This window comes from Jaculus jaculus, chromosome 18, assembly GCF_020740685.1.
Source record: "Jaculus jaculus isolate mJacJac1 chromosome 18, mJacJac1.mat.Y.cur, whole genome shotgun sequence".
In the NCBI taxonomy this organism is placed as follows: domain Eukaryota; kingdom Metazoa; phylum Chordata; class Mammalia; order Rodentia; family Dipodidae; genus Jaculus; species Jaculus jaculus.
Window position 1 is genome coordinate 34,305,552 of NC_059119.1, and position 24,752 is coordinate 34,330,303.

The 24,752-nt window shown below is 39.7% G+C and overlaps 1 long non-coding RNA gene across 1 annotated transcript in view; it reads right to left on the bottom strand.

The window, feature by feature from the left end:
- Positions 1-667: 667 nt before the first annotated feature.
- LOC123455746 overlaps positions 668-24,752 on the bottom strand; it is a 31,058-nt gene continuing 6,973 nt past the window's right edge. The window contains exons 2-3 of the long non-coding RNA XR_006634116.1: positions 2,192-2,276; positions 668-702 (exon numbers count right to left, since the gene is read on the bottom strand). This is a non-coding gene — a long non-coding RNA (uncharacterized LOC123455746). The remainder of the gene's footprint in view (positions 703-2,191; positions 2,277-24,752) is intronic.

Below are 24,752 nucleotides of genomic sequence, written 5' to 3' on the forward strand. Positions count from 1 at the left end.
AGGCAGGACTATAGCACTCTGCGTAACCTCAGCTAGAATTTAGATCACCCCCACACCTTAGGGCTGGGCCCTAGGCTGCACCCACAATGACACCACTGGTACAAGGCTCAACAGTGTCCTGAATCCGCTGGGGGCACACATTCAGACTACCAAATTCTCTGCCTCGCTCCCAATAGCTTCATAACCATCTCACACTATAAAGTGTGTTTAGTCCAACTTCAAAGAACCCCAAAGACTTTACCAACATAAGATAGCTCCAGAGTCTCCAAGTCTCATCTGTGATTCAAGGCTGTCTCTTAATTGTGAGCCCTGTAAAATCAAGCAAGCTATATACTTTCAACATACGATGGCACAGAGTAAACGTTTCCATCTGCCACAAGGCGTACAAAGAGAGACTAGACCTATGTGAAACCCCAAAACCCATCAAGCAAGCATCAAACAGCTGCAGTTCAAGTCTGACGTCCATAACCAGTGGTGGACAGCAAGTCTCTGTGGTGTCCAGGTCCCGCCCTGAAGCCGGGCTGAGGGACCAGGGACACGTCCATCCTGAGCCACCAGCACCGCGCGGCTGCCACTGCACAGTCCAAGTAGGTATATCCGAAAGCATCTTCGCGTCTCCACACGAACCACGGCCCATCTTCTAATGGCTCCGCCTGCTTCCTTGTCAGGGTCATTACGCTCTGCCTCGTGCCGCACGTCACCCTGAGTTCAGAGAAATGACACATGTAGTTGGCCTAGAGTTAGAGAAAGCAGCCGTGGCAGATGTGGTAGACAGCTGGGCCTGCAGTGGTGTCTTTGGCATAAGGCACAGAGCCCAGCTGGAAGACCTCCTGGGACAGTTTCTCAGAATATGTCCCGGCAGGTTCCAGGAGGCCTCGCCCAGGTTGGTTTTCTGGCCAAGACGTTATTAGAGACAAGTCTTTCTCCTCCAATCAGCTTCTAGATTCCTATTATGAAAGACTGTGGTGGCTGCCTCAGGGAGACTATCTATAGTACTCTCAGGCTTTATCGCCATTGATCATAGTGTTGTTGTTGTTGGTTTTTTCCTCTAATATGTGGGGCCAACTGAGTGAAAAATTAGTTTTTAACTACTGGTTCTCCAGCTGAAGAACCACGGGAAATGTTGGTATGGTTTGTTAGAGAAGCTTATAACCTTTTGTTAAATTTAATGGGAGGTTCATTTGGCTCTTGTATGACAAATGACAGTTTGGAAAATTCGAGGGCTTGGGAGTTTGTATAGCCCTTCTCTACTCAGAAAGAAAATCTGTGCATAAGAAATCTCTGACCAATTTTTATTTTCACTACAGTACTGGCCTCAGAGTAAAATAGTATTATAATTACTACTTCCTTCAGGAGACACCTTTTTTTCCCCTTCTAGATTGTAGGTGGGTTACACAGTAAGGCAGAAGAATTTTAGTTGTTTTTTTTTTCCTTTGGCTCTATGGATCAAAGAAATCCCAGTTTTCCAGTCCACATTGTAATGGTGTGTATGTGCCTGAGGATTTCATACCCACACAGACAAGAGAGGAAGGGCCACGAAAATAGCATTATTTAATCAATCCTGTTTCCAGTTACCCAGGTGTGGCTGCAAATAGTTGTGGATCCTAGAACAGTACATTTTGAGGTCATTTCTCTCAGATGGGGGCCACTGTCTGAGTGTGAGGCTGGATCCTGGAGCAGGGAATATGACTCAAACATTAAGCTATTTATAAGCAACAAACATGAGATATCAGAACTGAGGCCATGAGTAATAAAATCTTGACTAAAACATTGATTATACATAAATTATGGACAGAGTGGAACCTGGATGCATTGAAACAATTTGGTTTTTAAAAAATTTTTTGGTTTATTTTTATTTATTTATTTGAGAGTGACAGACAGAGAGAGAGAGAGAGAATGGGCACGCCAGGGCTTCCAGCCACTGCAGACAATTTCCAGATGTGTGCGCCCCCTTGTGCATCTGGCTAACGTGGGTCCTGGGGAATCGAGCCTCCAACTGGGGTCCTTAGGCTTCACAGGCAAGCGCTTAACCACTAAGCCATCTCTCCAGCCCAACAATTTGGTTTTGACATAACCCTCAACAAATGTACTGGAGAAACACAGACAGAAAAGTAAAGTTTCTGTCTAATCTTCAAAGATAAAATATATAGCAATTAATCTGATGTGCATTAGAGACACATGTCTTACCCACCACAGGTGAAAATGGATGAAGCTAGGCAGGCTGTACCAACATGTCCACATGTAGTACACACCAGGATGACAACAGGTCACAACACCTGAAATTAGAATTAAATGTAGAGATGATTATTTGATAGGATTCGAATGAATAAGAAAGGAACTACTTTTGAAGTTATGGAATTCCCAGAAGTGTTAACATTGATAAATACTATGGATAGTGAAAAAGTACTAATGAGTAAATCTTGAGATGCAGTATCCCCAGCAGTTAGAAAGAGAGAGAGATGACATACCTAATACCTAAGTGGGCAAGCACTTTCAAGGCAGTTTGATAACTGCTGCTATGAACAAAATCAGCATCAGTGAGCTAAAGGTTTAACCTGGGCATTTTTTGAGGTATAGTGACATAGATTTGTAACTTGAGTGACATATTATCTTATAATTAGTTAGAATTACTGATTTTTTTAAGGCAAGCCCAACAACCCGGCCATTTTTATTTTTTATTTTATTTATTTATTTATTTTTGGTTTTTCGAGGTAGGGTCTCACTCTGGTCCAGGCTGACCTAGAATTAACTCTGTAGCCTCAGGGTGGCCTTGAACTCATGGCGATCCTCCTACCTCTGCCTCCCGAGTGCTGGGATTAAAGGCATGCACCACCACGCCTGGATCTTTTTTTTTTATTTTTAATGCAAGACAGAGAGAAACAGAGATAAAGAGAGAGAGAATTGGCATGCCAGGGTCTTCAGCCACAGTAATCAAACTCCAGCATTAAAAATTTCCTTTCCAATTTATGGTTCAACCACCTCATCTCATCATAACCCACAAACTTAATTAACCATATTTCTTATATTATTATTAAGAGAAACTGCACCTAATTGATTTATCTCATAATCAATTGAAAGAGAAGCAAGCTTACTGGTGCAATCTACTATCAAAGATGTAACCATCCTATCATTAGAAATCTGCAGAGAAACCTCCTTTGCAGAAAACCACAGAAGTTCTTTTCTTTCTTTCTTTTATATTTTGTTCTTTCTTTTGCTTTATTTTTATATATAATATTACAATTTTTTATTTAATTTTTATTTTTTTATTAACAACTTCCATGATTAAAAACAATATCCCATGGTAATGCCCTCCCTCCCCCCACTTTCCCCTTAGAAACTCCATTCTCCATCATATCCCCTTCTCCTCTCAATCAGTCTCTCTTTTATTTTGATGTCATGATCTTTTCCTCCTACTATGATGGTCTTGTGTAGGTAGTGTCAGGCACTGTGAGGTCATGGATATCCAGGCCATTTTGTGTCTGGGGGGAGCACGTTGTAAAGAGTCCTACCCTTCCTTTGCCTCTTACATTCTTTCCGCCGCATCCTCCACAATGGACCCTGAGCCTTGGAAGGTGTGATAGAGATACTGCAGTGCTAAGCACTCCTGTCACTTCTTCGCAGTACCAAGATGCTTTCTGAGTCATCCCAAGGAATCTGCTATCTGAAAAGAAAAGGTTCTCTACTAAAAGTCAAAGTAGCATTAATATATAGGTATGAATATTAAGAGAAGTGCTTACTGGGCAGTTTGATGAGCATAGTATATACATTTAGCCAGACAGCAGCAGATGTTACACCCCTAGGGCTCATGACTACCCCTGTTTTAAATTTTCAGTATCTGGGATGTATCCCCTCCCATGGAGTGGGCCTCCAGTCCAATTAGAGGGCAGTTGGTTTCCACCATGACAGATGTGCCACTATTGTACCTGTTGGCTCATTGGGCCTGGCTGGCCAAATATAAGTCTTGCAGTGTCCACTGTTCAGTATCTTCACTGGTGATTTCTCTTTCAATAATTGAACTGCATGCAGAATGCCTTCTTCCAGCTTTCCATCAGCTGGTCTACATGGAGAAGGTTATTAGCTCAGTTCCAACAGGATTTCTCAGTGGCCTTGCAGCCCAAGTATGTGGAGTCTTCAGAAATAGGGTCTTACCATCTATCTATTCCTGGTGGGAAGCCAAGGGCCTTGGCAATGGCCTGTAATATTTTGGGTGCATCAGGGACTTCCCTGGCCAAGAACTCACTGGAAGGTATCCCATCACTGGCACTGAAAATTTTCTACTAACAATCTGAGTGGTCCATTGTCCAAAAAAGTAGGTTTCCATATGATTTATTTATATCCACTTAAGATTTTGATTAGCCCTCCCTCCACCTTTCCTTTACTCAGTCTCTTCCCTGACCTCACTTAGGCCTTTTCACCCTCATTAATCTGTTCTTCTACTCACATATATACAATACCATCCTATAAAGTACCTCCTCTCCCTTCTTTTCTCTTCACTTTATATCTCTTTTCTAGATTATTGGCCTTTGATAATGGGTTTTCTTCCTACTCACACAGAAGCCCAATCATCTGTAGCTAGGACCCACATATGAGAGAGAACATGTGACACTTGGCTTTCTGGGCCTGGGTTACCTCACTTAGTATAATCCTTTCCAGATCCATCCATTTTTCTGAAAAATTTCATAACTTAGTTTTTCTTTACTGCTGAGTAGAACTCCGTTGTATAAATGTGCCATATCTTCATTATCCACTCATCAGTTGAGGGATATCGAGGCTGGCTCCATTTCCTAGCTTTTGTGAATTAGGCCGCAATAAACATGGTTGAGCAAGTATCTCTAAGGTAATGAGATGAGTCCTTAGGATATATGCCTAAGAGAGCTATAGCTGGGTCATATGGTACATCTATTTTTAGCTGTCTTAGGAACCTCCAGACTGATTTAGTTTCACAATGGCTGGACCAGACTGCATTCCTACCAACATCATATAGAAGGGTTCCTCTTTTTCCACATCTTCACCAGCATTTATGGTCATTTGTTTTCATAATGGTAGCCAATCTGACAGCAGTGAGATGGAATCTCAATGTAGTGTTAATCTGTGATTTCCCTAATGACTAGGGATGTAGAACATTTTTTCAGATGCTTCTATGCCATCCATATTTCTTCTTTTGAGAACTCTCTATTTTTTTTTTTTTTTTTTTTTTTTGGTTTTTTGAGGTAGGGTCTCACTCTAGCCCAGGCTGACCTGGAATTCACTATGTAGTCTCAGGGTGGCCTTGAACTCACAGCGATCCTCCTACCTCTGCCTCCCAAGTGCTGGGATTAAAGGCGTGCGCCACCATGCCCGGCTGAAAACTCTCTATTTAGTTCTATAGCCCATTTTTTTAATTGGCTTGTTTGATTTCTTATTAATTTTTTGAGTTTTTTTGTATATCCTAGATATTAATCATCTATCAGATGTATAGCTGGCAAAGATTTTTCCCATTTCCCATTCACAGTGTCCTAAGCCATAGTAAATCTTAGCAATTTGATGAGGTCCCAGCAGTTAATCTGTGGTTTTATTGCCTGACCATTTAGGCTTATATTCAGAAAGTCTTTGCCAAGACCAATATGTTGAAGGGTTTCCCTTACTTTTTCCTGTAGCAGCTTCAGAGTTTCAGGTCTAATGTTAAGGTCTTTAATCCATTTGGACTTAAGTCTTGTGCATGGTAAGAGAGAGAAGAATCTATTTTCATCCTTCTACAGACACATATCCAGTTTTCCCAGCACCATTTGCTGAAGAGACTGTCTTTTCTACAATGAGAAAAATTCCTCTACTCAGTTCCATTGATCTACCTGTCTGCTTTTGTGCCAGGATCATGCTGTTTTTGTTACTTGGCTCTGTAGTTTAGGTTAAAATCAGGTATGGTGATACCATCAGCCTTATTTTTGTTGCTCAGTATTATTTTAGATATTCGAGATTTTTTTTGTGTGATTCCAAATGAATTTTTTTTTAATTTTATTTTTTTGGTTTTTCGAGGTAGGGTCTCACTCTAGCCCAGGCTGACCTGGAATTCACTATGGAGTCTCAGGGTGGCCTTGAACTCACGGCGATCCTCCTACCTCTGCCTCCTGAGTGCTGGGATTAAAGGCATGCGCCACCATGCCCGGCTCCAAATGAATTTTTGATTGTTTTGTCTTTTCCCCTGAAGAATGCCTTTGGGATTTTGATGGGGATTGCATTAAATGTGTAGATTGCTTTTGGTAAGAATGCCATTTTCATAGTATTAATTCTTCTGATCCAGGAACAAGGGATGTTTTTCCATTTCCTAGTGTCTTCTGCAATTTCTTGCTTGTGTGTTTTAAAGTTTGCATTGTAGAGATCCTTCACTACCTTGGTTAGATTTATTCCAAGGTACTTTTTAAAAAATATTTTATTCTTTATTTTTATTTCAGAGAGAGAGAAACAGGCAGAGAGACAGAGAGAGAGAGACAGAGACAGAGAGCAAGCATGAGTGTTCCAGGGCCTCCAGCCATTGCAAACGAACTCCAGATGCATGTGCCACCAAGGTACTTTTTTTTTGAGGCAATTGTGAATGGGAGTGATTCTCTGATTTCATCTTCTATATGTTTGTTGTTAGCATATAGGAAGGCTACTGATTTCTCTGTATTTATTTTGTATCCTGCTACATGGCTATGGGTGTTTATCAGCTCTAACAGTTTGCTGGTAGAGTCTTTAGGGTCCTTTATGTATAGAATCATGTCATCTGCAAATAATGATAACTTGGTCTCTGTCTTTCCAATCTGGATCCCCTTTATGTGCATCTCTTGCCTTACTACTATGGTTAAGACTTCCAGTAATATATTAAATAAAAGTGGGGACAGTGGACACCCTTGTCTTGTTCCTGATTTTAGTGGAAAAGCTTCCAGTTTTTCCCCATTTAGTAATATGTTGGCTTTAGGCTTGTCATAAATAGCCTTTATTATACTGAGATATGTCCCTTCTATTCCCAGTCTCTGTAGGACTTTTATCATGAAGAAATGTTGGATTTTGTCAAATGCTTTCTCTGCGTCTAATGAGATGATCATGTGACTTTTGTCCTTCAGTTCATTTATATATTACATTTATCAATTTGAGTATGTTGAACCATCCCTGTATCTCTGGGATAAAGCTTACTTGGTGAGGGTGAATGATCTTTCTGATATATTCTTGTATTCTGTTTGCCAATATTTTATTGAGAATTTTTGCGTCTATGTTCATGAGGGAGATTGGTCTGTAATTTTCTTTCTTTTTTTCTTTGTTCTATCTTTGCCTGGTTTTGGTATCAGGGTGAAGCTGGCTTTGTAGAAGGAACTTGGTAGGTTTCCTTCCTTTTCTATTTTATGGAAAAGCTTAAGGAGCAATGGTGTTACTTCTTCCCAGAAGGTCTGGTAAAATTTTCCAGTGAATCCATCTGGGCCTGGACTTTTTTTAGTTGGGAGATTTTTGATAACTGCTTGGATCTCCATGCTTGTTATTGCTCTATTTGAGTGATTAATCTCATCTTGATTTAATTTATGTAGGTCATATAAATCAAGGAATTCATCAATTCCTTTCAGATTTTCATACTTAGTGGAGTATGTTTTTATAGCATGTCCCTATGATTTTTTGAATTTCTCTGGTATCTGTTGTGATGTTGCCTTTTTCATCTCTAATTTTATTAATTTGTGTCTCTCTTTCTTTTGGTCAGATTTGCTGAAGGGTTTATCAATCTTGTTTATCCTTTCAAAGAACCAACTCTTTATGTTTCATTGGTTCTTTGGATTTTTTTTGGTTTCTATTTCATTAATTTGTGCCCTAATCTTTATTATTTCTTCTCATCAACTAATTTTCAGTTTGCCTTATTCTTCTTTTTCCAAGGCTTTAAAGTGAAGCATTAGGTCATTTACTTGAGACCTATCTAATTTCTTAATATAGGCACCTAAAGTTATAAATTTCCCTTAGGATTGCCTTCGTTGGGTCCTTAAGGTTTTGGTATGTTGTGTCCTCATTATTTGACTCTAAAAATTTTTTGATTTCCTTTTTATTTCTTCATTGAACCATTCATCATTTAGTAGTGTATTGTTTATTTTTCATGTTTTTATATATGCTCTATACTTTCCTTGCTATTGATTTGTAGTTTGATTCCATTGTGGTCAGATAGGATGCAAGGAATTATTTTCACTTTCCTGTATTTGCTTTGTGTCCTAATATTGGTCTATTTTAGAGAATGTTCCATGTGCTGCTGAAAAGAATGTGTATTCTGCAGCATTTTAATTTTTATTTATTTATTTATTTGAGAGTGACAGACACAGAGAGAAAGACAGATAGAGGGAGAGAGAGAGAGAATAGGCACGCCAGGGCTTCTAGCCTCTGCAAACGAACTCCAGACGCATGCGCCCCCTTGTGCATCTGGCTAACGTGGGACCTGGGGAACCGAGCCTCGAACCGGGGTCCTTAGGCTTCACAGGCAAGCACTTAACCACTAAGCCATCTCTCCAGCCCATTCTGCAGCATTTTGACAAAATGTCCTGTATATATCTGTTAGGGCCATTTGTTTTATGACCTAATTTAATACAGATGGCTCTGTTTTTCTTTTTTGCTGAGATGACCTGTCAATGATGAGAGTGGGGTGTTGAACTCCCCCACGACCACTGAGTTTGGTGTTAACTGTGACCTTAGTTCTAATAGCGTGCGTTTGATGAAGTTGGGAGCCCTCATGTTAGGTGCATATATGTGTAGGATTGTAATGTAATCCTGTTGGAGTGTGCTTTTAATCAATATAAAGTGATCTTCCTTATCTTTCCTAACTAATGTTGGACTGAAGTCTACCTTGTCAGATATTAGGATAGCAACCCCTGCTTGTTTTCTAAGCCCATTTGCTTGAAACACCATTTTCCAGCCTTTCACCTTAAGATAGTGTCCATCTTTTGTAGAAAAGTTTCTTGGAGGCAACAAATTAAAGGATCCTGCTTTTTAACCCAGTCTGCAAACCTGTGTCTTTTGGTTGGAGCATTGAAGCCATTGATATTAAGAGATATTATTGAAAGGTGTGTATTTATTTTTGATATTTTTTTGTAGTTCTTCTGATTTTACCTTTGCTCTCTTGTATTAACTAGTATTTGAGTATGGTTTGTTTTTCCAGGTTCCTTATATGTGTGTGTTTTTCTTCAGCATGGAGGATTCTTTCAAGTACTTTCTATAGAACTGGTTTTTGTCTTCAAATATTCCTTTAGCCCGCTTTTGTTGTGGAATGTCCTTATTTCTCCATCTATTTGAGTGGATACCTTTGCAGGATAAAGTAACCTTGGTTGACAGTTGTTATCTTTCAGGACTTGGAATACATCACTCTAAGCCCTTCTGGCTTTTAAAGTTTGTGTTGAGTAATCTGCTGTGATCCTGATGGGCTTGACTTTGTAGGTAACTTGATTTTTGTCTCTGACTGCTTTCAATATAATTTCTTTGGTTAGGTAGTTTAATTATAATATGGCAAGGAGAGATTCTCTCTAGGTTTTGTCTTTTTGGTGTCTAAAGAATTCCTGTATCTGCACTGGCATCTCTTTCCCAATTTATGGAAAGTTTTCTTCTATGATTTTGTTGAAGACACCTTCTATGCCTTTGGAGTGAAATTCTTCTCCTACTATACCCTAAATTCTAATGTTTGATCTTTTCATAGTGTCCCAGATATCTTGAAAATCCCTTGCTATTAGCTTGTCTTTCTCTTTGTTGGACTGTATTAGATCTGCCACCTGGTCTTCTAGCTTAGATATTCTGTCCTCTCCTTCATCCATTCTACTGGTGAGATTTTTTACAGAGTTTTCTTAATTTTATTTTATTGACTACGTTTTTCATTGTTAGTAATTCTGACTGGTTTTTATTTATTATTTCTATTTCCTCATTTATTGCTCTTGTATTGACCTCTTTACTTCATTAAATTGGTTTCTTGTGTCTTCTTTAATTCCTTTGATTTCATCTTTGACTTCTTTGAGCATATTTATAATCATTCTTTTGAAATCTTTCTCAGGCATTTCCTCTAACTCGTTGTCACTGGAGGTCATTACTGATGCAGTAATACTTTTTGGTGGATTTATACTGTCTTGATATTTGCTGTTTCTTGTGTTATAATGTATATATTTTTGCATCCTGGATAAATGTAATGCTTGGATTTTCTAGTCAACTGCAGTATTATTAGATGTATCAATCAATCTGATGTTATATATCTTCAGGGTAGGAGCTTAATGTGCTTGGTGTGGCTCTTAAGAATCTCAGAGTATTGGGCTGGAGAGATGGCTTAGCGGTTAAGCGCTTGCCTGTGAAGCCTAAGGACCCCGGTTCTAGGCTCGGTTCCCCAGGTCCCACGTTAGCCAGATGCACAAGGGGGCGCACGCGTCTGGAGTTCGTTTGCAGAGGCTGGAGGCCCTGGCGCGCCCATTCTCTCTCTCTCCCTCTATCTGTCCTTCTCTCTGTGTCTGTCACTCTCAAATAAATAAATAAAAATTAAAAAAAAAATAATCTCAGAGTATCTACAAAAGTGACCTTTGTTGGGTTTGCCTACTATGACAGCATTCAAGTAGGCTGAGGGGAAGCAAATATAGACAGATTCTAAATTTAACTAAAGAATGTATGCATTCAATGAAAAACAGCATAGAGTATTTATGCAAGAGTAGGTATTAAGACAAATAGATCCTCTAGCAAAGTCTCAATCCCTTAGGGTGTGTGTTGCCCCACACCCTCAATCCTGACAACTAGGAGGTTCAGATTTCTGGTCTGTTGAGGTTTCCAAGTCAGCTTGTGGCCAAGTGAGGTCCTTCCCTAATGAACAACAGAAGAGGAAACAAACAAAGCCAGTATAAATCAGGAAGCAATAAGTAACAAGCCCAAAATATAGCTTATTTAAGAATGGCAAATCCGGAGAGATGGTAGCTTAGATCCACAGCAAACCAGCCTAGGGAGGGATTTAAGCAAAACCCAGGAAAATATACTCTGAAAAGTGAAGGAGTATAGGTTATTTTTAGACACAGCAGATAAGCAAGAGAGACCAAAACCCACCACAAAGGAGGAAAATGGCCAGAGTCCCACTGAGGTGATTGCAGCCTATTATCTGCGCACACCCGCCTGGGGCAGTCCCGCCAGGTGCACCAGGCGGCGGCGGCAGCAGCAGCGACCAAGCAACAGATCTTTCCACTCCATCAGCGTTCTTGCAAAGTTAAGAAATCTGAAGGAAAGACAGCCGAGATCAACTAAAGAGCTACTGAAAGTGTGAGAAACTCCAGAAGTCTGAGCTCTCCCATTCCCCACCATTAGAAATACGAACTTCCAGCAGTCAGCCCCCAGTGGCAGCGCCGCCAGCAGAGCGGATCAGAGGCACAGCTGCCCAGCACAGCACGGAGGGATCGAGGTGGGCACTCAGCATTGGTGAGATTGGAAGCCACCCCAAAAGGAAACGAGGCTGGCTTACAAAACAAACAAACAAACAAACAAAAAACAGGTACACAGTCCTGCAAAAACTAATTTCTCTTTCCTTTTCCTTGTCAGGGAAGATTACGGGTATATATGCTTGGTTGGCTTTACCATTTTCAAATAACCTGTATCTGGGGGTTGAATTTTATTGCCATTGGTGCTTTCATATATATATAGGGCCTTTGTTCTTTGCTTCTATCATTATTGGGGGCAGGGTCTGATCCAGATCCAGGTTGACCTGGAACTCAATTCAGAACAGAAATCTCTACCTCCCAGCTGACAAGATTAAGGGTGTAGAACAACACACACCCTTAGGGACTTTGGCTTTACATGATTCTGTTTGTTTTAATCCCCACAATTGCATACCTTGTTTTGGTTTTTATTGATTGTGTATGTTACTTGGTTGAAGTTTAGAATTTACCAGCAAATTATTCCACCCAGTCTACTAGACTACTTGCTTAGCAATCAAACTCAACAGCTAGGATTACTTCTGTGGCTTGAATGGCAGACAAGAGCTACACATGACACCTTGATCTCATATCCTGATGGTATATAGAGGTGGACTGCCACATCTGAAAACACTGCAGATAAGTAGAAAACCCAAGCATCAAATCAATTCAGGATGCAAAAGTCACTACAATATAATATAAGAAACTCAAAGAATCAATACAGTCCCACCAAAAACCTATAAGGCATCAGAAATGATCACCAATGATCCTGTTTTAGATGAAATGCCTGAAAGATTTCAAAAAAATAATGGTACCAATGCTCAAAGAAATCAGAGAAGAAATGAAGGGAATCAAAGAAGAAAACAAAGGAATTAAAGAAGAAAACAGAGCTGGAGATATAGCTTAGTGGCTAAGCACTTGCCTGTGAGCTTAAAGGACCTTGATTCAAGGCTTGATTCCCCAGGACCCACATAAGCCAGATGCACAAGGTGGCAAATGCGTCTCGAGTTTGTTTGCAGTGGCTGGAGGCCCTGGTGAGCCCATCCTCTCTCTCTCTCTCTCTCTCTCTCTCTCTCTCTCTCTCTCTCTCTCTCTCTCTGTTGCTCTCAAATAAGTAAATAAATAAACAAGAAGAAAGTAAACTTCTTAAAGAGAACATAGGAAACCAGCTTAATGAAATAAAGAGGTCATTATAAGACATGAGTAAGGAAATAGAAATACTGGAGAAAAACCAGGCTGAAATCCTGGCTCTGAAGAATACAGTCAATGAAATAAAACTCTGGAAATTCTCACCAGTAGAATGGATGAAGGAGAGAACAGAATATCTAAACCAGAAGACCAGGTGGCATACCTAATACAGTCCAACAAAGAGAAATACAAGCTAATAGCAAGGTATGAATGGGAATTTCAAGATATCTGGGACACTATGAAATTCAGGGTATAACTAAGAAGGAGAAGAATTTCAAACCAGAGGCTTAGTAGGTGTTTTCAACAAATTCATAGAAGAAAATTTTCCTCAAATTGGGAAAGAAATGCTAATGCAGATACAAGAAGGTTTTAGAACACCAAACAGACAAAATCTGGAAAGACCTTCTCCTCACCATGTTATAATTAAACTACAAAACACACAAACCAAAAAAAATATATTGAAAGCAATTAGAGAGAAGAAACAAGTCACCTACAAAGGCAAGCCCATCAGAATAACTGCAGATTACTGAACACAAACTTTAAAAGTCAGAAGGGCTTGGAATGACGTATTCCAAGTTCTGAAAGAACTGTCAACCAAGATTACTTTATCCTGCAAAGCTATCTATCCAAATTGATGAAGAAATAAGGACATTCCACAGCAAAAGTAGGCTAAAGGAATTTATGACAACTAAACCACTTCTACAGAAAATACTCGAAGCATTTCTTAATGCCAAAGAGAAAGCAAAACACACAGAGGAGGAAATAGGAAAAAAATAAACCACATTCAAATAATAGTTAAAACAAACGAGTAAAGGGAAAACAGGAAACATTACAGAATAAGAAAAATGAGAATAAATGCATACCTTTCAGTAATACCTCTTAATATCAATGGCCTCAATGCACCATCCAAAATACACAGGCTTGCAGACCGGATTAAAATGCAGGATCCTGCCACTCATTGCCTCCAAGAAACTCATTTCTTAATAAAAGATAGACACCGCCTTAGGGTGAAAGGATGGAAAATGGTATTTCAAGCAAATGGACCTGGGAATCAAGCAGAGATTGCTATTCTTATATCTGACAGGATGGACTTCAAATCAACATTAGTGAGGAAAGATAACGGAGGTCATTTTATACTGATTAAAGGAACACTCCAGCAGGAGGACATTAGATTCCTAAACATATATGCACCTAACATGGGGGCTCCCAGTTTCATCAAACAAACACTATTAGACTTAAGGTCACAGATAACATCAAATGCAATTGTAGTGGGAGACTTCAGTACCCCACTCTCATCAATGGACAGGTCATCCTGGCAAAAAATACATCTGAATTAAATGATGGAACAAATGATCTAATAGGTATCTACAGAACATTCCATCCAAATGCTGCAGAATATACATTTTTCTCAGCAGCACATGGAATATTCTCTAAAATAGAGCATATATTAGGACATAAAACAAATATCCACAATTATAGGAAAAATGAAATAATCCCTTTTATTCTATCTAACCACAATGGGATTAAACTGCAAATCAGCAACAAGAAAAACTACAGAGCATACAGAAATTCATGAAGACTAAACAGTACCCTATTGAATGATTAGTGAGTCATTGAAAAACTCAAAAAGGAAATCAACAAATTCATAGAATCAAATGATGACGATAATACAACATACCAAAACCTTTGGGACACAATGAAGGCAGTCCTAAGAGGTAAATTTATAGCTTTAAGTGCCTATATTAAGAAATTAGAGCCGGGCGTGGTGGCGCACGCCTTTAATCCCAGCACTCGGGAGGCAGAGGTAGGAGGATCTCATGAGTTCAAGGCCACCCTGAGACTCCATAGTGAATTCCAGGTCAGCCTGGACTAGAGTGAGACCCTACCTCGAAAAAGCAAAAAAAAAAAAAAAAAAAAAAAAAGAAATTAGAAAGGTCATAAGTAAATGACCTAATGCTTCACCTTAGAGCCTTGGAAAAAGAAGAACAAGGCAAACCAAAAATCAGAGCGATGGGAAGAAATAATAAAGAATAGGGCAGAAATTAATGAAACAGAAACCAAAAAAACAATCCAAAGAATCAATGAAATAAAGAGTTGGTTCTTTGAAAGGATAAACAAGATTGATAAACCCTTAGCAAATCTGACCAGAAGAAAGAGAGAAGAGATAAAAATTAATAAAATTAGAGATGAAAAAGGCACCATTACAACAGATACCAAAGAAATTCAGACAATTATAAGAATATACTTTAAGAATATATATGCCTCTAAGTTTGAAAATCTGAAAGAAATGGATGATTTCCTTAATTCATATGACCTTCCAAAACTAAATCAAGGTGAGAAAAACCATTTAAATAGACCTATAACAAGTACAGAGATCCAAGCAGTTACAAAAAGTCTCCCAACTAAAAAAGACCCAGGCCCAGATGGATTCACTGGTGAATTTTACCAGACCTTCATGGAAGAATTAACACCAATGCTTCTCAAACTTTTCCATAAAATAGAAAAGGAAGGGCTGGAGAGATGGCTTAGCGGTTAAGCGCTTGCCTGTGAAGCCTAAGGACTCCGGTTCAAGGCTTGATTTCCCAGGACCCACGTTAGTCAGATGCACAAGGGGGCGCATGTGTCTGGAGTTCGTTTGCAGTGGTTGGAGGCCCTAGAGTGCCCAATCTCTCTCTATATCTGCCTCTTTCTCTCTCTGTCTGTCGCTCTCAAATAAATAAAAAATTTTTTTAAAAAATAGAAAAGGAAGGAATTTTTCCCAACTCCTTCTATGAAGCTAGCTTCATCTTCATACCAAAACAAGGCAAAGAGAGAACAAAAAAGGAAAATACAGACTTATCACCCTCATGAACATAGATGCAAAAATTCTGAATAAAATATTGGCAAACAGAATACAAGAATATATCAAAAAGATTATGCATCCCAACCAAGTTGGCTTTATCCCAGGGATGCAGGGATGGCTTAACACATGGCAATCAATAAATGTAATACATCATATAAATGGTCTGAAGAACAAAAAATCACATGATCATCTCAATAGATGCCATAAAGGCATTTGACAAAATCCAACATCCTTTCATGGTAAAAGTATTACAGACACTGGGACTAAAAGGAACCTATCTCAACATAATAAAAGCTATTTATGACAAACCTACAGCCAACATAATACTAAATGGTGAAAAACTCTAAGCTTTTCCACTAAAATCAGGAACAAAACAAGGGTGTCCACTGTCCCCACTTTTATTTAATATAGTACTGGAAGTCTTAGCTATAGCAATAAGGCAAGAGATACTCATAAAAGGGAAACAAATTGGAAAGGAAGAGATCAAATTATCACTATTTGCAGATGATATGATTCTATACATAAAAGACCCTAAAAACTCTACCAGCAAACTGTTAGAGCTGATAAACACTTTTATCAATGTAGCAGGATACAAAATAAATACACAGAAATCAGTAGCTTTCCTATATACTAACAACAAATGTATGGAGAGTTATATCAGGGAATCTCTCCCATTCACAACTGCCTTAAAAAATAAATAAATAAATAAAGTACCTTGGAATAACCTTAACTAAGCAAGTGAAGGAGCTCTACAATGAGAACTTTAAAACACTTCAGGGAGAAATTGCAGAAGACACAAGGAAATAGAAAGATGTCCCATGTTCTTGGATTGGAAGAATCAATATTATGAAAATGTCAATCTTACCTAAGGGAATCTATACATTTAATGCAATCCCCATTAAAATTCCAATGGCATTCTTCACAGGACTAGAAAAAAAAATCCACAATTTCATTTGGAAGCACAAGAAATCCTGAACAGCCAAAATGATTTTGAGCAACAAAAATAAAGCTGGTGGTATCACCATACCTGATTTTAAGCTACATTACAAAACCATACTAACAAAAACAGCATAGTATTGGCACAAAGACAGACATGTAGATCAGTGGAACAGAATAGAGGACACAGATGTTAATCCAGGAAGCTACAGCCATCTGATTTTTGACAAAAATGCCAAAAATACTCATTGGAGAAAAGACAGCCTTTTCAACAAGTGGTGCTGGGAAAACTGGATATCTATATGTAGAACAATGAAAATAGATCTTTGTCTTTCACCATGCACAAAAATCAAATCCAAGTGGATCAGGGACCTTTTCTTTTTTTTTTTTTTTTTTTTTTCTGAGGTAGGGTCTCACTGTAGTCCAAGCTGACCTGGAATTCATTATGGTGTCTCAGGGTGGCCTTGAACTCACGGTGATCCTCCTACCTCTGCCTCCCAAGTGCTGGGATTAAAGGTGTGCGCCATGGATCAGGGACCTTAATATCAGACCTGAAACTCTGAAATCACTAGAGGAAAAGGTAGGGGAAACCCTTCAACATATTGGTATAGCTAATGACTTTTTGAATATAACCCCAATTGCTCAGAAAATAAAACCACTAATCAACTACTGGTATCTCATGAAATTACAAACCTTTTGTACAGCGAAGGACACTGTGACTAGAGCAAAGAGACAACCTACAGAATGTGAGAAAATCTTTGCCAGTTACACATCTGACAGAGGATTAATATCCAGAATATCCAAAGAACTCAAAAAACAGAACAATAAGAAATCAAACAACACAATCAAAAAATGGGGTATGGAACTAAACAAAGTGTTCTCATCAGAAGAAATACAGATGGCATATAAACATCTAAAAAAGTGTTCTACATCCTTAGCCATCAGGGAAATGCAAATTAAAACTACCTTGAGATTCCATCTCTCTCCCATCAAATGACAATAAATGTTGGCGAGGTTGTGGTAAAAGGGGAACCCTTCTTCACTGTTGCTGGGAATGTAATCTCCTACAGCCATTGTGGAAATCAGTGTGGAGATTCTTAAGACAGCTAAAAATAGATTTACCATATGATCCAGCTATAGCATTCCTAGGCATATATCCTAATGACTGTTCTCATTACCTTACAGATACCTGCATAACCATATTTATTGCTGCTCTATTCAGTTGCTAGGAAATGGAACCAGCCTAGATGTCCATCCACAGATGAATGGGTAATAAAAATGTGGTACATCTACACAATGGATTTCTATTCAGCAATAAAGAAAAATGAAATTTTCAGGGAAATGAATGGATCTGGAAAGGATCCAGGTAACCCAGACCCAGAAAACCAAACATCACATGTTCTTTCTTATATGTGGATCCTAGCTACAAATGTATAGACTTGTGTGTAATCTGGAACCAAAAATCAGTAGCAGAGGCCCATAAGATAGAAAAAGGCTATAAGGGAGGGAGGAGAGGGAAGGTCTTAAGGGGATGGTATTGTATATATGTAAGTAGAAGAACAGATCACAGGGATGGGAAAGGCCAAAGTGAGGCCAAGGGAAGAGATTGAATAAAAGAAGGGTTGAAGGAGAGTCAATCAAAATTCAAGATACTCAGAATAAGACATATGAAAATCTACTTTTTAAAATAATGGCACATCCAGAAGCCATTATTACTAGAAAATTTTCAGTGCCTGCAATGGGATACCGTCTAGCGAGTCATTGGCTAGGGAGGTCTATGTTGCCTCCACAACATTACAGGCTATTGCCAAGGCCCTTGGTTCCCCATGAGAAAGAGATGGTAAGACCCTATTGCTGAAGACGTCACATGCCTGAGTGGCAAAGTCACTGAGAAATCAAGGTGGTGCTGAACAGAAAACCTTCTCCCTATAGCCCAGCCAACTGAAAGCTGGAAAAAGCTGCACTGTATGCAGTCTTATGGGTGACAGAAGTCATCAGTGGTGAAAACAGTGAACACTGAAAACCTCAAGTTGGGCCAGACAGGCCAAATGTCTGAACAAATGCAATATGGCATGTCTGCTTTGGGGGAAACCAACTGCTCTCTAATTGAACTGAAGGCCTACTCTATGAGGGGGAAATACATGCCTGGTACTGAAAACCTAATCAAAAGTCTATGGCAGGGGAGGTCATGAGCCTTATGGGTATAAAGCCTTCTCTTATCTGGATAAATGTATATGTTACTGTCACAAAATTGCCCTGAAATCACTACACTTAATGTTCATACTCATATATTAATGTTACTCTCACTTCTGGTTAGAGAAGCTTCTTTTCAGATGGCAATGACCACTGGGATGGCCCAAAAGGCAACACAGTGATGAGAAGAAGGGACAGAGGAGTGTCCAGCACTGAAACATCTCACACCCTCCAGGGCTCAGGGTCCATTGTGGAAGAGGTGGCAGAAAGAATGTAAGAGGCAAAGGAAAGGTACCACTCCCTACATACAACTGTCCGGACAGAATTTGGCCTTGATATCCAAGACCTCGCAGTGCCTAGCAATACCCACACAAGACCCTCATAATAGGAGAAAAAGATGACGATATCAAATTAAAAGAGAGACTAATGGGTAGAGGGAGGGGATATGATGGAAGCAGAGCTTTGAAAGAGAAAGTGTGGGGGGGGGAATACCATGTAAGTATAGAAGTTGTCAAAAAAAAAATTTAGAATGGAATTTCAAAGGAGAAAGTGTAGGGGGGGAAGGGAGGGAATTAACATGGGATATTTTTTTATAATCATGGAAAATGCTAATAAAAATTTTAAAAAAGGGCTGGAGAGATGTCTTAACGGTTAAGGTGCTTGCCTGCAAAGCCAAAGGATCCCGGTTCAATTCTCCAGGACCCACATAAGCCATATGCACAAGGGGGAACATGCATCTCGAGTTTGTTTGGCATGCCCTTTCTCTCTCTCTCCCTCCCTCCCCCCTCCCTCCCTCCCTCTCTCCATCTTTCTCTCTCTCAAATAAAAAAAAATTTAAAAAAGGATAAAAAAGTTTATATATATATATATATATATATATACATATATATATATATATATACACACATACACATATATATATACATACATATATATATATGTGTGTGTATATAGATAGATAGATACATATATATGTATATATATAAATTTTTTATCCTTTTTTAAATTTTATATATATATATGAATGGCAAATCCAACCATCCATCAGATTTAATGTATAATTTATCCTGATATGGAAGGGGCAATTAGCACTTCCGGTTCAGACCTATAGGCCAGGCTTATTTGGTGGGTACTGACATGGTGTAATCCTTTTGGGACGATTTTGGTCTCACTTATGCTGCGCTCCTGCTTGGGTCCCTCTTTGGTGCACTGTGGGTTCAAGTAGACTGGCTGGGTCGCTGGATCACTTCTCTGGTTACCTAGAATTTCTTTTTGATTATTTATTTTTTTTTAAAGGTATTTTATTTTATTTTATTTATTTACTTGAGAGCAACAGACACAGAGAGAAAGACAGATAGAGGGAGAGAGAGAGAATGGGCACGCCAGGGCTTCCAGCCTCTGCAAACGAACTCCAGACGCGTGCGCCCCCTTGTGCATCTGGCTAACGTGGGACCTGGGGAACCGAGCCTCGAACCGGGGTCCTTAGGCTTCACAGGCAAGCGCTTAACCGCTAAGCTATCTCTCCAGCCCTCTTTTTGATTATTTATATCACCAAAACACTCTACAGCTAAATGAAATCTAGGAAACTGACAAGCAGATTTGACTTATAGTAATCTGTCAGCACGTATCTGTTTATTATATGTAAATATATTACATGCATTTATATTACATATAATAGACATACATATGCTGGTAAATTGTTATATATGTTTGGTTTGAGAACAAACCTTATGAAATACATATTTAAAGCCCTAAAACAGATTAAAACATTTTTACTTCTAAACCCTAGGGAAGTCACACAAAGGCTGGCAGCCCAGGGATTTGCTCTACAGAATAAGGCCATGTTAAGAAGGGCAACTTAGGTGGCTTGAAGCCCGAAGATAGGGAGCAAATTCTACAATGGAAAACATTGTCCCTTCTGTTCTGGAAATGACGTCTCATCCTCATCTCAATGCTATCAAGACTGTAATGACGGGGCGTTGTTCAGCACTTATGTCTTCTTGTCATGGCTTTACGTTTCTATGTGGAGCCCACATCCCTCAACTCTGTGCTTTCGTCTGCTTGACTGATGTGCTTGATTACTTAGGAGTCACTATTGTGATTAAAAACACTGGGTGACGGTGAAGAAACAAGCAGAATGTGTCTGTAACTATGCACACGTCTGCTGTCCTCATGAAATAGAGAAATAAACGAGTAAATAAACAAACAAACATAACTTCAATGTGACATAGGATTACAAGGCCAAAGTTACCTCGTGAAAAAACGTCAGAGAAGAAAATTAACGGTTTCTTTCTAGCTTGTTATTTCTCTAAGTCTTTTAAATGGACTCTCACTGATTTTCACATATAAAATATTTGCATTTCTTCTGCTAAATGTCCTGATGGTCAATATTTTGCATTCTGATTTCGAAGCCTAAAGGGAACCCACAGGCACTCTTCAGTACTTTGTGGTGGAAGATTCCCTCTCTTGGAACTTGAAACACAAAGGGTAACTCAGGACTCAGGAATTGTGTAGAATAGGCATCATTCTTCCCATTTTATTCATGTCACAAAGACATGAGCGGCATAATATCTTACTTGAGCTCCTGCAGCCACTTAGGGACAAAGTTGAGACTTAAACTGGTATCATTGATATCTATGTTTTATTTTCTTCTCTCAGAAAGGTATTCATTTAGCTTCTCTCAGAGGCAATGATATATAATGTAGCGCTGGGAATGAAAGGCTAAGGTGGGTGGAGGAGACGGTTCAGCAGTTGGGAAAAGCCTGCCAGCCCAGGTTCACTGATCCAGTACCCGTGTAACTCCAGAGACACCAGGTGGCCCATGTGGGTGTCTGGAGTTCATCTGCAGCTGCAAGAGTTCTGGTGTACCCACCCATATTCTCCCTCTCTCCTTGCAAATAAATAAATGCTCAAAGGTGCTTGCTTGCAAATGAAATGTAATTTTTTTTAAAGCATAAACTCAGGGCTGGAGAGGTAGCTCAGCAGTTAAGGAGTTTGCCTGAAAAGTCAATTGACATAGGATTGATTCCCCAGAACCTATGCAAAGCCAGGTATATAAAGTGGCACACACATCTGGAGTTGGTTTTTAGTGGGCACAGGTCCTGACAACCTATTATCTCTCTCTCTCCCTCTCTGCTTGAAAATAAATAAACTTGTAAAAACAACTTGTCAATTCCATAAAAAATGAGCATAAGACAATTCTTATGGAAATGAGATACAGTCTCCTGTCAAGGAGCTGAATTCTAGTCAGGAAATCTACAAAAGTCATGGGAAACTTCCTTTTGGAACAACTAGTGTACTATAGAAAACTCAGTGTGTTATATACAAAAAATGATGCTTCATTTTGACATCTCCATGTACTGCAATTTACTTTGATATCCAGCAAAAGAATAAGTTTTCTTCACATCTAAGGTTAACATGAATATTTAATAATTGTATAGATGATTTTATTAATAGAGTTCCTAAACACAATGAATATTTGACTATGTATATTTGGTATCCCATTATATGAACTGGGGAGATGGCTCAGTGACTGAAGGTGCTTGCTTGTAAAGCCTGCCAGCCCACATTCAGTTCCTCAGGACCCACTTAAAGCCAGATGCACAATGTGGCATATGTGTCTGGAGATCATTTGCAGTAGTAAGAGACCCTGGTATGCCCATACAGTCTAGCTCAGGTAAATAAAGAAATGTATTTTTAAAATAATCTTATGCTAGAAAATATCCAATAAGATTGTAGCAGAAGACCTGGGAAGACAGCTCCATTGCTAAAGAGTTTTTACATTAAAAATAATGTTGAGCCGGGCATGGTGGCTCACGCCTTTAATCCCAGCACTTGAGAGGCAGAGGTAGGAGGATCAACGTGAGTTCAAGGCCACCCTGAGACTACAGAGTTAATTCCATGTCAGCCTGGACCAGAGTAAGACCCTACCTCGAAAAACCAAAAAAATAAAAATAAAAAAATAATGTTGAGGGCTGGAGAGATGGCTTAGCGGTTAAGTCCCTGCCTGTGAAGCCTAAGGACCCCAGTTTGAGGCTTGATTCCCTAGGAGCCATGTAAGCCAGATGCACAAGGGGGCACATGCATCTGGAGTTTGTTTGCATTGGCTGGAAGCCCTGGCATGCCCATTCTCTCTCTCTCTGCCTCTTTCTGTCTGTCCGTTGCTCTCAAATAAGTAGAAGGATAGATTAATGGGGGAGAAAAGGCTCAAGGGAGGTCAGGGGAAGAGACAGACTAAAGGAAAGGTGGAGGGAGGGCTAATCAAAATCTAAGAGGATATAAGTAAATCATATGGAAACCTACTTTTTTGGACAATAGAACACTCAGGAGCCGTAGATTATTGCTAGAAAATTTTCAGTGCCAGAGATGGGATACCTTCTGGTGAGTTGTTGGCCAGGGAAGTCCCTGCTGGCCCCAAAACATTATAGGGTATTGCTGAGGCCCTTGGTTTCCCACCAGGAATAGATGGTAAGACCCTATTGCTGAAGACTCCACATACTTGGGGGCTGCAAGGCCACTGAGAAATCCTGCTAGAACTGAACTGATAACCTCCTCCATGTAGACCAGCTGACAGAAAGCTGGAAGAAGCCATTCTGCATTCAGTTCAATGGGAGAAACAGAAAACACCAGTGAAGATACTCAACAGTGGACACTGCAAGCCGGCCAAATGAGCCAACGGGTGTAATAGTGGCACGTCTTTCATGGTAGAAACCAACTGCCCTCTAGCTGGACTGGAGGCCCACTACATAGGACAGAATACATCCCTGATATTGAAAACTTAAAACAGGGGTAGTCATGAACCCTAGGGTTGTAACATCTGCTGCTGTCTGGCTAAATGTATATACTATGTTCATCAAACTGCCCAGTAATCTCTTAATGTTCATACACTTATATTAATGCTACTCTCCCCTTTGGTAGAGAATCTTCTCTTTTCAGATGGCAGTGACATAGGGATGAGTCAGAAGGCATCACGGTGCTGGAAAGAAGTGACAGAAGTGCTCAGTACTGAAATATCTCTATCACACCTTCCAAGGCTCAGGGTCTATTGTGGAAGAGGTGGCGGAAAGAATGTAAGAGGCAAAGGAAGGGTAGGACTCCTTACAACGTGCTTCCCCCAGACACAAAATAGCCTGGATATCCATGACCTCACAGTGCCTGACATTACCTGCATAAGACCATCATAAGAGGAGGAAAAGATCATGACATCAAAATAAAAAAGAGACTGATTGAGATGGGGAGGGGATATGATGGGGAATGGAGTTTCAAAGGGGAATGTATGGGGGGAGGGAGGGTATTACCATGGGATATTTTTTATAATCATGGAAGTTGTTAATAAATTTGAAAAAATAATAAAAATAAAAAGTCTTCCTACCTTTAACAACTGCATATTGCCACTCTACCTGTCACATGGTCTTGAATGGATTTCTTTTCTTATAGTAATATAGAAAGGCCATGGTACCCTTTGTCCATTTGACCCAGTGGTGACATCTCAGGAAATGACACAGTACAATATCCAAACCATCAACTGACACCATACACTTGGAGTGAATTCTCACATCAGGAGCTAGAAGGAGGTGGGATGATATCCGGTGAGTTGTTGGGGCACGTCTCCTGGCTGCAACACTGCCTGTGGGAAGGGCCGCCTTTGTCCCCTGCTGCACACCTTTGCATCCTCATTGAAAACCTTGCAGGTGCAGCTGGGTCCGTGGTCGGGTTCTCTGTCCTACTGTAGAGCTACCTGCCTCTTTCTGCCTTTGTCAAACGTCATTGCTGTGCCTCTCTATGTCTTGACCCCACATGGATTGAGTCTTCTACTGTGGCTCTTTTTCACAACTGTCTTAACAATCCTCGTTCCTTTGCTATTCCAAATAGATTTTACAATGGCATTATCTATGCCTTCAAAGAATCTTACTGGTATTTTGATAGAAATTATATTCGGGGCACTTGCCTGCAAAGCCTAATGACCTGGATTCAATTTCCCAGTACCCCTGTAAAGCCAGATGCACAAAGTGACGCATGCATGTGGAGTTTTCTTGCAGCATCTGGAGGCCCACTTATGCCCACTCACACACACTCTCTTTCTGTTTTGAAAATAAATAAATAAAAATCTAAAAAACATGTTCAGCTACCATGTCAACCTGAGGAACACGGACATCTCTATTGTAGTACATCTTCCCACTGTGAGCATGGTCTGT